Source organism: Plecotus auritus, assembly GCF_963455305.1.
Source record: "Plecotus auritus genome assembly, chromosome: 13".
Classification (NCBI taxonomy): Eukaryota; Metazoa; Chordata; class Mammalia; order Chiroptera; family Vespertilionidae; genus Plecotus; species Plecotus auritus.
This window is the reverse complement of record NC_137779.1, coordinates 17,330,634-17,340,525: the sequence shown is the minus strand read 5'-3', so window position 1 is coordinate 17,340,525 and position 9,892 is coordinate 17,330,634. Positions and strand designations below refer to the sequence as shown.

The following is a 9,892-nucleotide window of genomic DNA, read 5'->3' as shown; positions in this document are numbered from 1 at the left end:
TCTCTCTCTCATTCCCCTTCCCCCTCCTCCCAGCCCCTGTCCCCTCCCAGCCACCCGTCCTGGTGTCTCCCTGTCCCCATCCCCACCTCCTCCCTCGGTCTCCCGCCCGTTACGTAAGGGGCCTGAGAACACACAGAGGGAGCTTTGTTGTCAAACCACATCCATACGGCGCTGGGTCGAGCCAGCGCAGCTGTTCCCCATTCCCTCCGCCTTGGCAGGGTTGAGACACCAGGCAGGAAGCCCCACACGCCTCCATTTGCGGGGGCGGAGGGGCAAATGCTGGCCCCAGAGCCCCCAGGCAGCCTAATGGGTGGCCAGGGATCAGCCAGCCACTGGGTGGGATCACAGCAGGAGGCCAGCCGGCCGGGGACAGAGAGCTCTGGGCTGGAGCAGGGCTGCCCCGGGGACAGGCCTGAGGGGCGCAGACCCACCAGCGCACCATGCTCTTGTCCACACAGAGATGCATGCCCGTGTTCGCTTACACGCGACCCACGTGCACACTCGCAGTGCTTGCACACGCATACACACGGATCCATCAGCCCAAGCACCACACGCTGTGTGTGCTCACCTGGGAGGCGTCTGAGCGGACACCTCCTCCATCCCAGCAGGTACCTCTGGGAAAGAACTGAGCTCTGGAGAGAGGAGGGGGAGGGCAGAGGGCAGAGGCCAGCAAAGCCCCACCAGCCAGCTTTTTTGGGGACCCTCAGGCTGCAGGACAAGCTCTCCCCTTCCTGCCCAGGAAGGTGTCTGAGGAGGTGGGGAGGCCTGGGCGTTGCAGGCCACTCCGCTTTCTACTCTGGGCAGGCAGGACCCCTTCCCAAACCTAAATGCTAGAAGAGCCATCTCACTAGAAACTTCTGGGGCTGCTCACAACAGGAGGTGCCCTGAGCCCCGAGCCCTGCAGGGCGCCCACCCCGTCCAGCCGCCACTGTCAGCACAACTTGGGTGCAAAGGGCTGGGAGGGAGAGGGGAGGACAAGGGAATGAAGGAGGCAGACACCAAGGAAGAGAGACGACTGAATCAACGGAGGAAAAGGGAAGGGGGCCAGGAAAAGATTGCGGGGGGGGGGGGGGGGAGAAAGTGAGGAAAAGCACCAAAGAGGGGACAAGAGGAGAAGGGGGTCAAGCCCATCTCTGTGTGGTCGGCCCCCACCTTATAAACACACCTCCTTCCAGCCCTGAGCTCACTCTCAGCCCCACAAAGCCAGCCCCGAAGCAGCAGGACAGCTGGGCACTGTCCCCAGTCCCACGCCAGCCACGCCCCCGGGCCGTCAGGCTCAGCCGACCCGGATCTTTGGGGGCTGGAGAACGGACAGGTAAGTGACACCAGGACCTCAGAGAAAGCAAGGAGGTGGGGACAGGTGGCAGGATGCAGGGGCAGAGACCAGGCCACTCCTTAGGCAGGGCCCTGCCTGGTGGAGGAGCTACTCTGTGACCTTGAACAGCAAGTTCCACACAAAGTTACTGAGTGGGTGCGGGGTGCCAGCAGGGCGCCCGGAGCCAGGCCGCATGGGGAGCGTTCGGGTCCTGGCCTGGGGGTCTGAGGCCTCTGCCAGCTTTGAATGTCTATTTCATTTGTGCACCGCGCTCCCATGAGGCGGGGCGGCTGTAAGAACCCAACGCGCAGATGTGCTTACAGAAACCAGTGTCGCGGGAGACCTGCCTGAGCTCACACACCTGCCCTCTCCTCCAGGGCCAGCGAGTGGGCACTCCATCCCCTGCCCCACCCCGAGTCCCATCAAACACACAGCCAGCATTTGTGGAGCACGGGGTCGGGGCACGGAGGCGTCATCAGAACGCTCTCGCTCAGAAGTGGAGGCTGCCACCAGGGAGGGGACACACCCTGTCTCCGGGAAGCCGATCGCCGCCCCAGCACTGCCCCCCACCTGTCTGTGGTTGGCCAATGGTTCTGCCCTGGCTGGCCTCCGTGGCTCATCTGGGCTCAGCGGAGCTCGTGTCACAGGAGTGGGGAGTGCAGGAGGAAGGGACAGTGTGCTGGGTCGTCAGGGAGCGTTCAGAGAACAGGGGCCGGATGCTGAGGGCACCCCTGGGGGGACGTTGGGTGCAGAGATGAGGAGGTGAGGAGGCGCAGTGTACTGCTGGGAATGATGCGGGCTTTCACACACACACGCCTTTAAGCCAAGAAACCGCCCAGCCGACTGAGCATCGACCTATGAACCAGGAGGTCACGGTTCGATTCCCGGTCAGGGCACATGCCCGGGTTGCGTGGGTGGGAAGGGCATGCCCTCCTGGGGGTAGACTCCCGCCCAGCCCCACCTGGGCCTCCTGCCCGCCCCTCCATTGTCTGAAGGGGAGTGGGCGGGGCCTTCTCTGACAAACAGCTCACCTGTCCAAAGGGACACTGTCCTTTAGCCCCAGGGAAAGGGGAGGCAAAGCAGGGACACGGGGAAAACAAGTCAGGAACCCGAGCTCCATCTTCCATTCATTCATCAAGCAAATATTTATTGAGCGATTACCGGCTAGACACCCTCCCAGGCGTGGAGAGGACGGCAGTGAACACAACAGGTTCCGGAGCTCAGGCTAACACGCTAACCTCGCAGGGAGGAAAATGCAGACATTCCCAAGCCCGTCCACACCACACGTGCCTCCGGACTGTCCCCGTCAAGTTCACCGGTCTGCGCTTGACCTTCTGCAGTGATCAGGAGCTTGCCCTTCCTCAGGCAGAAGCAGGCTCCTGGCCATCCAGGTGCCCAGGCTGAGGACCCTGCCCTGCCCCTGCCCGGCTCACCTCACCTGGACGGATCCGGAGGCCAGGGAGGCAGGGCACACGTGATGCAGTTACATCAGACTCGGTGGGAAGTTTCTGCTTGTGCTGTCAGCTGCTTGGGACCAACGAACCCAAGTGGGCTCCATCCTCACCTGTCCCAGCTCTCGGTCCGGCAGCCCCTGCCACCAGGAGCACCCGCTTCACTTCCCTCCCCTGGCCCCGAAGCACAGGGTCCCCAGCACAAGCCACGGGCCCCACTTCTCTCCTGCTGGCCCTTCCAGCTGGGCCTCCCTGACCTGAGCAACCTCCCAGGGCAGAAGGGAAATCCCCTCAGGACTGAGAAGGGGGTCTGGGAGGAGCCTCTGGGGCCCTGAGCCGCAGGGAGCAAAGGTGCTCGGGCCTGGCAGGGATCCGGGAATGCCGGGCCCCAGGAGCCGCCTGGCCACTTGGTGCTCAGACCCCACAGGGCACCCCCCGGCCAACGTGTTGCCCTGGTTGCCGGATGAGGCCCTGCAGCCCTGTGGGCGGCAGCCTCGCTGCCTTCCCAAAGGCAGGGGAGCAGGCGGGCAGACCAGATGGAAGCAATTACCATTGGGAAAGCGGGGAGTGGGGGCTGGGCTGGGCCGGCTGCTGGGAGGGGGGATGCGGGAGGGGAGCCCTCCCTGCCCAGCTGAGAGGGCTGGCCTCAGGGCATGGGGTTCCCGGATGCGCATGCAGAGAAGTGGGGTACCGGGCAGCACACAGAGCTCCAGGCTGGGCATCAGGAGGGCTTGTGGGCCCCTCTGTCACTAAGACCCGGTGACCTCGGTGACCTCGAGCAAACCCCTCCACACCTCCGACTCGGCCTCCTCGTGGGTCACAGGACAGGGCGAGACGAGCTCAGGGAGCAACGGAGAACCGGGCTGAAAGCGCGGGCTTTGGAAGCAGGCCTGGACACGAGGCCCAGCTCGGCTGCTGACGAGCTGTGTGACCTTGGCCAAGCAGCTTAATCTCCCCGAGCCTCATCTGTTCATTTATAAACGGGCTTAATGCAGGGCCCGGTGAGGCCCACGGGGAGTGACGCAAGGAAGTGTCGGTGTGACTTAGGTGATTGGGCCAGGCTCTTAATTAGTGCTGGACGGATACATGATTAAGGCCTTTGGCATTGGCTAAGCCCCTTTTTATGACAAGGACAGGTGTTGAGGGAGGATGCAAGGGCAGAGCACACAGGACCGACCGCGGGCAGAGGCACGGCAGCCCTGGCACCCGCACGGTGGAGGACGCTTTGGACCCGAGGCAGAAACGACAGTGTCCTGGCCCAGCGCCATGCAAACTGGTTCCTGTCCTCTTTCTGGCCACCACCGTCCTCCCCGCCCGCCCCACCCCAGGGAGGCAGAGCCCGGAGCCCTAGCCCACCTGGGCTTTGGCGTGAAGCTGCGGCCACTGAAGGCCCCGGCGGCCACCGAGGGCCTCGCCAGCCTGAGCCTGCCTCAGCCGGGGCAGCAGCTCCCTCCACCCCGCTGGGCTGGGGCGCAGCCAGCGCGTCAGAGGTGGAGCAAGCACATCGCCTTTCCGCAGGGTGGCATGGGCAGAGACGGGGCTGCAGGTCTCCTGGTCCCAGGTGAGGGGCCAGGACTAGAAGGAAACCTGCAGCTCTGGACACCTGTGTCCCTCCTCAACCCGAAAGGCAACCAACCCGGCCAACCCCCTTGGCAGAGTTCGGCCCCTGCCTGCTGGGCTCAGGGAGCTGAGCTGAAGGCCCTACAACTGCCTGTGGCCCAGGCATCACGCGGCCGCTTTCACTTGCTGCTGCACTTGACCACTTCCTCCATCTGTAGGATCAAGAGGCTCTCTCTTCTCTCTCCTCTCACACTCACACACACACACACACACACACACACACACACACACACACTGGGAGGGGACGGGCATGATTCGGAGGCCAGGGCCGGCCTCCTTCGGGGGCACTGGGAACACTCCTGCAGGAGAGGGGGACTCAGCTACAGCCACCAAAACCCGCCTCCACTGGTCAGCTCCTCAGGCCACGGGAAGCTTCAGGTCAAGGCCCCGAGTCCGGAGAAGGAAGGAGGACCCTGTGGCCAGCAAGCGCTGCAGAGAAATCTAACCAGAAGGTCACTGCGGGGTCAGGAGAGAGGAAACAGGCCCTGTAAGGTTTCTGGGGGTCCCACCCCTCACCCCACAGCCCCGCTCTCCAGTGCCCTCCCTCCGTCTCAGGGTCTGAGAGTTTGGCCAGGCTCCGGCGGCAGCCTTGGTCACAATCGATAACCTGGCCCTGGGACACTCCAGGGTCCCTTTCAGGACACCTGTGGGCTGGAACTGGGCTTCGGTATCATTCTGAGGTCGAGGGACCCCTCCCCTGGACGGAGGGTGCGAACCACGGAGCCACTTGGAGAGGCGGAGGTCACAGCTCCGTGGGGCTGCCTCTCAGAGGCGACCCCGAGCCCGAACCCGAGCCGGGATAGGGCCTGGGCGGCACCCACGGCAGGGCCACTGCAGGCCGCGTGGCTAGCTGTGCCATGGGCAGGTCTAGCTGGAGCACACAGTGGCCTGGCCTCTCCGTCCCGGCCGGTGACACGGGTGTCACTTTCAGGATGTGTTACAACTCCAGGAAGGAGCAGACGTTTGGTTCCACCCAGAACACTGGATCCTACGAGTCTAAAAGGGCTGGAGGGGCCAGGACTGTTTCTGAGTGTGGCGGGGGGAGCGGAGGAGAGGCAGCCCTGCAGGCATCACCCGCTCCTGGGCCTGGACCTCCACTCTCCGGGAGGCGCCCTGCTGTCCGGAGCAGCAGCCCACTCCCCAGCCACAGCCGCCTCTCAGCCCACAGCCCAAGCAGGCAGCTCTCCCCTTCCTCTCCTGACTTCTCCTTCCACCTAAACTCCCCTCCCAGCTCCCGCCCATTTGGACTCTGGGGGGCCAGCCCAGCTGTGGCTCTCCTCAGCGGACCCAGGGCCGATGGCACGGCCTGAGCTCTCCCACTGATGCTGAGGGATGAAACGTGGAGAGCACTGGGCGAAGGAACAGGAGCAGAGAGGGAGCAGGTCAGAGCGACCCGGGCCACCTCGGTTCGGGGGAAGAGAGGGGGGCGGTTCCAGACCAGCTCCCAGCAAAGAGAAAAAGCCCCAGAAGTTCATTTCTAGGCACCAAACGGCTGGCACCCCCCAGGCACCTCTCTAGAATACGGGGCAACCTTGAGAGAAAATGTGGGAGAAACACGTCTCATCGCCCACACAGACCTCTTCCTGGGAGCAGGCACCTTCCAAAACACTTAACGCATAGCGACCCATTGAAGACCACCCCCCCCCCCCCGGGGCACATGCCAGGGCTGGGTCTGAGGAGGCAGGTGGCCGAGCACAGCTCCAAGGAGGGCAGCACTGGTCTGTGCCTCTTGTGACAGCCCAGCCCATGCCAGGCCGTTCCCAAGGCTCTGAAAGAATAAGTCCGCCTGAACTTGGCTCCCACACTGTGCCTCCCTCTGGCGGGCTGTGGAGAGCTCAGGCTTCCCTGAGAGGCTGTGGGGGCGCCAGCCTGCGGGTGGCCTGGAGGTCAGACATGCACAGTGAGCTCCCCAACACTGCCTACACCTCAGCCTTCAGGAAGGAGCCCCCAAAGCCAGGCCTCCGGGACCCAGTCTGTGAAACAGAGGAAGCAGCCGATGAGGTCTCCAATGGCCCAGAGAGCCTCCTCCAAGACTGGGGATGGAGGAGCAGCACGAGTCCTGGCAGACATGTTGGCAGCTCCAGGCTGGAGGTCCCTAAGGGCAGGGGCCCCAGGGGGGCACTCAGAGCAGACAGCTGAGCCCTGGGGGCCTGCCAGCAGTACCCCACCTTTCCCCAGCCACAACCCTCCCCACTGCCCACCACCCAGGGAGCTCTGAGCACAGTGGCCTTGGCCCAAAGACCCCCCACAACGTGGACCCAGGGTCCTGGGCACAGCCAGCCTGCAGCGGGCAACCTCCACCTATGGACTGATTCTGCTTGGCGACCTTGCTACTCTGCGCAGGGACCGACCCAGCAAAGCCTGTCACCTCCAGCGAAGCCGGCCCACGGGTCTTCTGGCTAGATGGGGCAGTTGTGAGAGAAATCGTGGCTCAAGGATGCTGAGGGCGGGGCGCCTTTGCCTGGGCGCAGGGTGAGGGCTGAAACTTTCCGGGGCAGAGGACCGTCCCGTTTGCGCCCTCCAAGAGCCAGAGAAACGGCTTCCCGCGAAAATCAGGGAAGGGATTCCAGGCTTCGGTCGCCCACCGGGTCCGGACCCGGCTGCGCCCACGTGCCGGCCCGACTCCCTCCCGGACGCGCGGGGCTGGGGGCCAGCCGCGGGCCGGCGCTTCCCTTTCTCGCGGTCCCGGTGGCGCGTACTCACCCGGGCGGGTGGGGCGGGGCGGGCGGGCGGCTCCGCGACTCCGATCCGCTAGGCGCGCGGCGGGCGCACGGGCTGGCGCTGCGCTCGGCGGGTCCCAGTCCCGGGCGCGGGGCCGGGCTGCGAGTGGGCCAGCCTGCGGGAGGCGGGGGCCGGGCCGGGCCCCGCGGGGCGGGGACGCGCCGGACACGCGTGCGCACAGCGCCGGGCGCGGACTGGGAGCGGGCGGGCCCGGGAGGAAGGGCGGGAGGAGGAGGAGGAGGAGGAAGGGCTGAGCGATGGCGCGGGTGGGGATGTGGTCGGGGCACTGAGGCCGAGGAGGGGCGGTGGGAGAGCCACGGAGCTGCCTGAGAAAGGCTCCTGGATGGATGTGCCCCGCGCGGCTTCCGCACACCCTCCCGGGAACAATGAGCCCCAACAAAGGGTTCTCCACTCGCTCTCCACGCGGTGAGCCTGCCCTCCCTAACTCCTCACTCGGGAAAGTGAGGCAGGAAGACGGAGGCCCACGCCCAGTGCACAGGGGCCAAGTGCCCTGGCCCTAGTCTGGACCAGCTGCCCCCAAACTCTTCCCTCCGTATCCCTCTTTTGCACACCCTGTCTTGGCCTGGAGAAGGCCTCTCAGTTTCTGTTCCTTGGGGAAGGGGAAGGCGCCAGGCATCCTGTCTCCAGGGGAAACCACATCAGGCCCCTGACCCTAGTTCACTGGGCCTAGACACCCCCCAATCAAGCCTGGGAACCACCCAGGCTGACAGTCTGGAATCACCTCCAGGACAATCCCCAGCCCCCAAGATGCTTTCATAGGTGAACAGTGTCTGCTGAGCCCCAGGTGTGAACAGCCCGGTGGGTGCTGAAGCCTCAAAGGAATGTGTAAGACCCAGCCCCTGCCCCTGCCTCCCGGAAACTTGTCATCCCGCGGGGCAGAGAAGGCCCCCCATGCAGGCAGGGCAGGATGTGACTAAGTGTTAAGAGTGGTGACAGTGAAGGGTTCAGAGAAGTACCAGCTCAAGACTCACTGCAGCTGAAACTGGAGGGCTTATCTGTTGAGAACATAACTCAGGAAGCTCTCAGAACGCCTCAGGAGCAGAAGGTGCGTGAAGAGTGGGCCTCCAGCTCTTCCGTGGGACTGTTCCATCCCAAGTCATAGCTTACAGGGTGTTTTCATTTCACCACATCTTCGTTGTGTTTGAATGGTGCCTTTGGCATGGTCAGTCAGGTATTCATTCAACAAACATTTATTGCCTGTGGGCTCTAGGGGGCCTGGAACGAAGCCAAGTAGAAGGAACACAGCGATGAAAGCCCTTGCCCTTGGCAGGTCCAGAGGAAGAGGAAGGTCCTCCCTGCTTCACAGGTGGGGAAAGAGGCCCGAGCTGAACGGAGGGACAGCCCCGCTTCTAAAGGCTGCCAGCGCTGGGATGAACTAGATCTAAACTGTTTGCCATTCTTGCTAGGAACCACACACGCTGCCAGGAAGTAGGACTGAAGGGCCAACGTTCGCTCCTGAAGACCCCACGTACAACTCTGCCTCCATCACGAAATGGCTGTAGTTTTATTAGAGGAAAAAAGGGAAATAACCACTATTCGAAGGGATACTGTTGGTATTACATTAGGCGATGGATAAGAGTTTGCCAGGAAAGTATAACGCGTTACAGGAGCGTGAGCTGTTATTATGAAGGTGGGTCCCTCCTCTCACCCATAAGCTATATTTAGGTCTCTCCCTGCCCTCCACCCCCCACACAGAGGTTATCCCAAGCCTGGTTAGTGGGTGCCCAGAAGCTAACTGAAATGCCGACTCCGCCCCTTAGCCACAATGTGCAGACTCATGATCTTCCCCTCTAGTTTCTTCATGGCACAGCCAGACACTTAGCGAGCTGCCTAGAATCCGTATCACCTGCGGTGCAGGAGGAAGGAATTCTGGTGCTGCTCCATCCCAGGCCCTGGGTTCTGGAGCCCCACCCAGCCCGGTTGCATCCCTTTGGCCCATTTGCACAAGGCGAGCTCCTCAGCAAGAAGCGCTGCCGTGGGCAAGCAGGGCTGTGGCTCCTGGGGACTGTGGCTCTCTGCTAGCTGTGCCAGGGCTGGGTCAAGACAACCTGAGCAGCAGCTGCTGGTGTGGTCCTCTGAGCCACGCTGCCTCCATTGCCATTTCCTCTGCCCCTGTTTACCTCCCAGTGTGTCTCTGCTGTGGAGGAAGTGGCGGACACCTCCCTGCTGGGGGGTGGAGAGCAGAGGAGGAGACAAAGTTGCAAGGTGCATGGGGAGGGCGGGTGCATCTAGTGCCAGGAAGCCCTGGCCCTGGCTGCTCCCGGGCAGGCAGTGGGTCTGGGTAGGAGGCATGGAGCCATTTGACAAGGGTGCCTGGCAGGCTTTTGGCTCCCGTCCCTCACATGTGCCACGTTAGCATCCTGCCCACCAGGAGGAGGGAACGGCAAGATGCTGTTTGAGGAAGAAATAAATCCAATCCAGGATCTCAGACGCTTTTAAAAATAGCAACTCCGGGATGGGATTTCAGCTCCTATTTTTATCAGATTTGTATGGCCGGACCACGGAGCCGCGCGGTTCCCAGGGTTCTCAGTAGCAGGGGCATCGCTGTTGTAGTCTTAGAAGCCTGCCTGCTGGCCGGGGCCACAATGCATTCCAGGAACCTTTAGGCTGGGAGTGATCCCAGAAGTCACTGCGCCCAGCCTGCGTCTCTGTTCAGGGCCACGATCAATTCACCACCGCGAGTTCATGGCTTGCTTTTTGCCTTAACGTCTCTTGGTTGCCATGACTCCACAGCATAATCTAGGATTACACAGCCTTCTAGCCA

At 63.0% G+C, this 9,892-nt stretch overlaps 1 protein-coding gene across 4 annotated transcripts in view; it reads right to left on the bottom strand.

Annotated features, from left to right (window-relative positions):
- Positions 1 to 7,231, bottom strand: part of ST3GAL4 (ST3 beta-galactoside alpha-2,3-sialyltransferase 4) — a 41,961-nt gene extending 34,730 nt beyond the window's left edge. The window contains exon 1 of one of the 4 annotated variants that reach the window (XM_080649731.1): positions 7,090 to 7,231. The gene's annotated coding sequence lies outside the window, so the exon portion shown is untranslated. The remainder of the gene's footprint in view (positions 1 to 7,089) is intronic. The other 3 variants (XM_080649732.1, XM_080649730.1, XM_080649733.1) reach the window with 3 other exon arrangements.
- Positions 7,232 to 9,892: the final 2,661 nt, after the last annotated feature.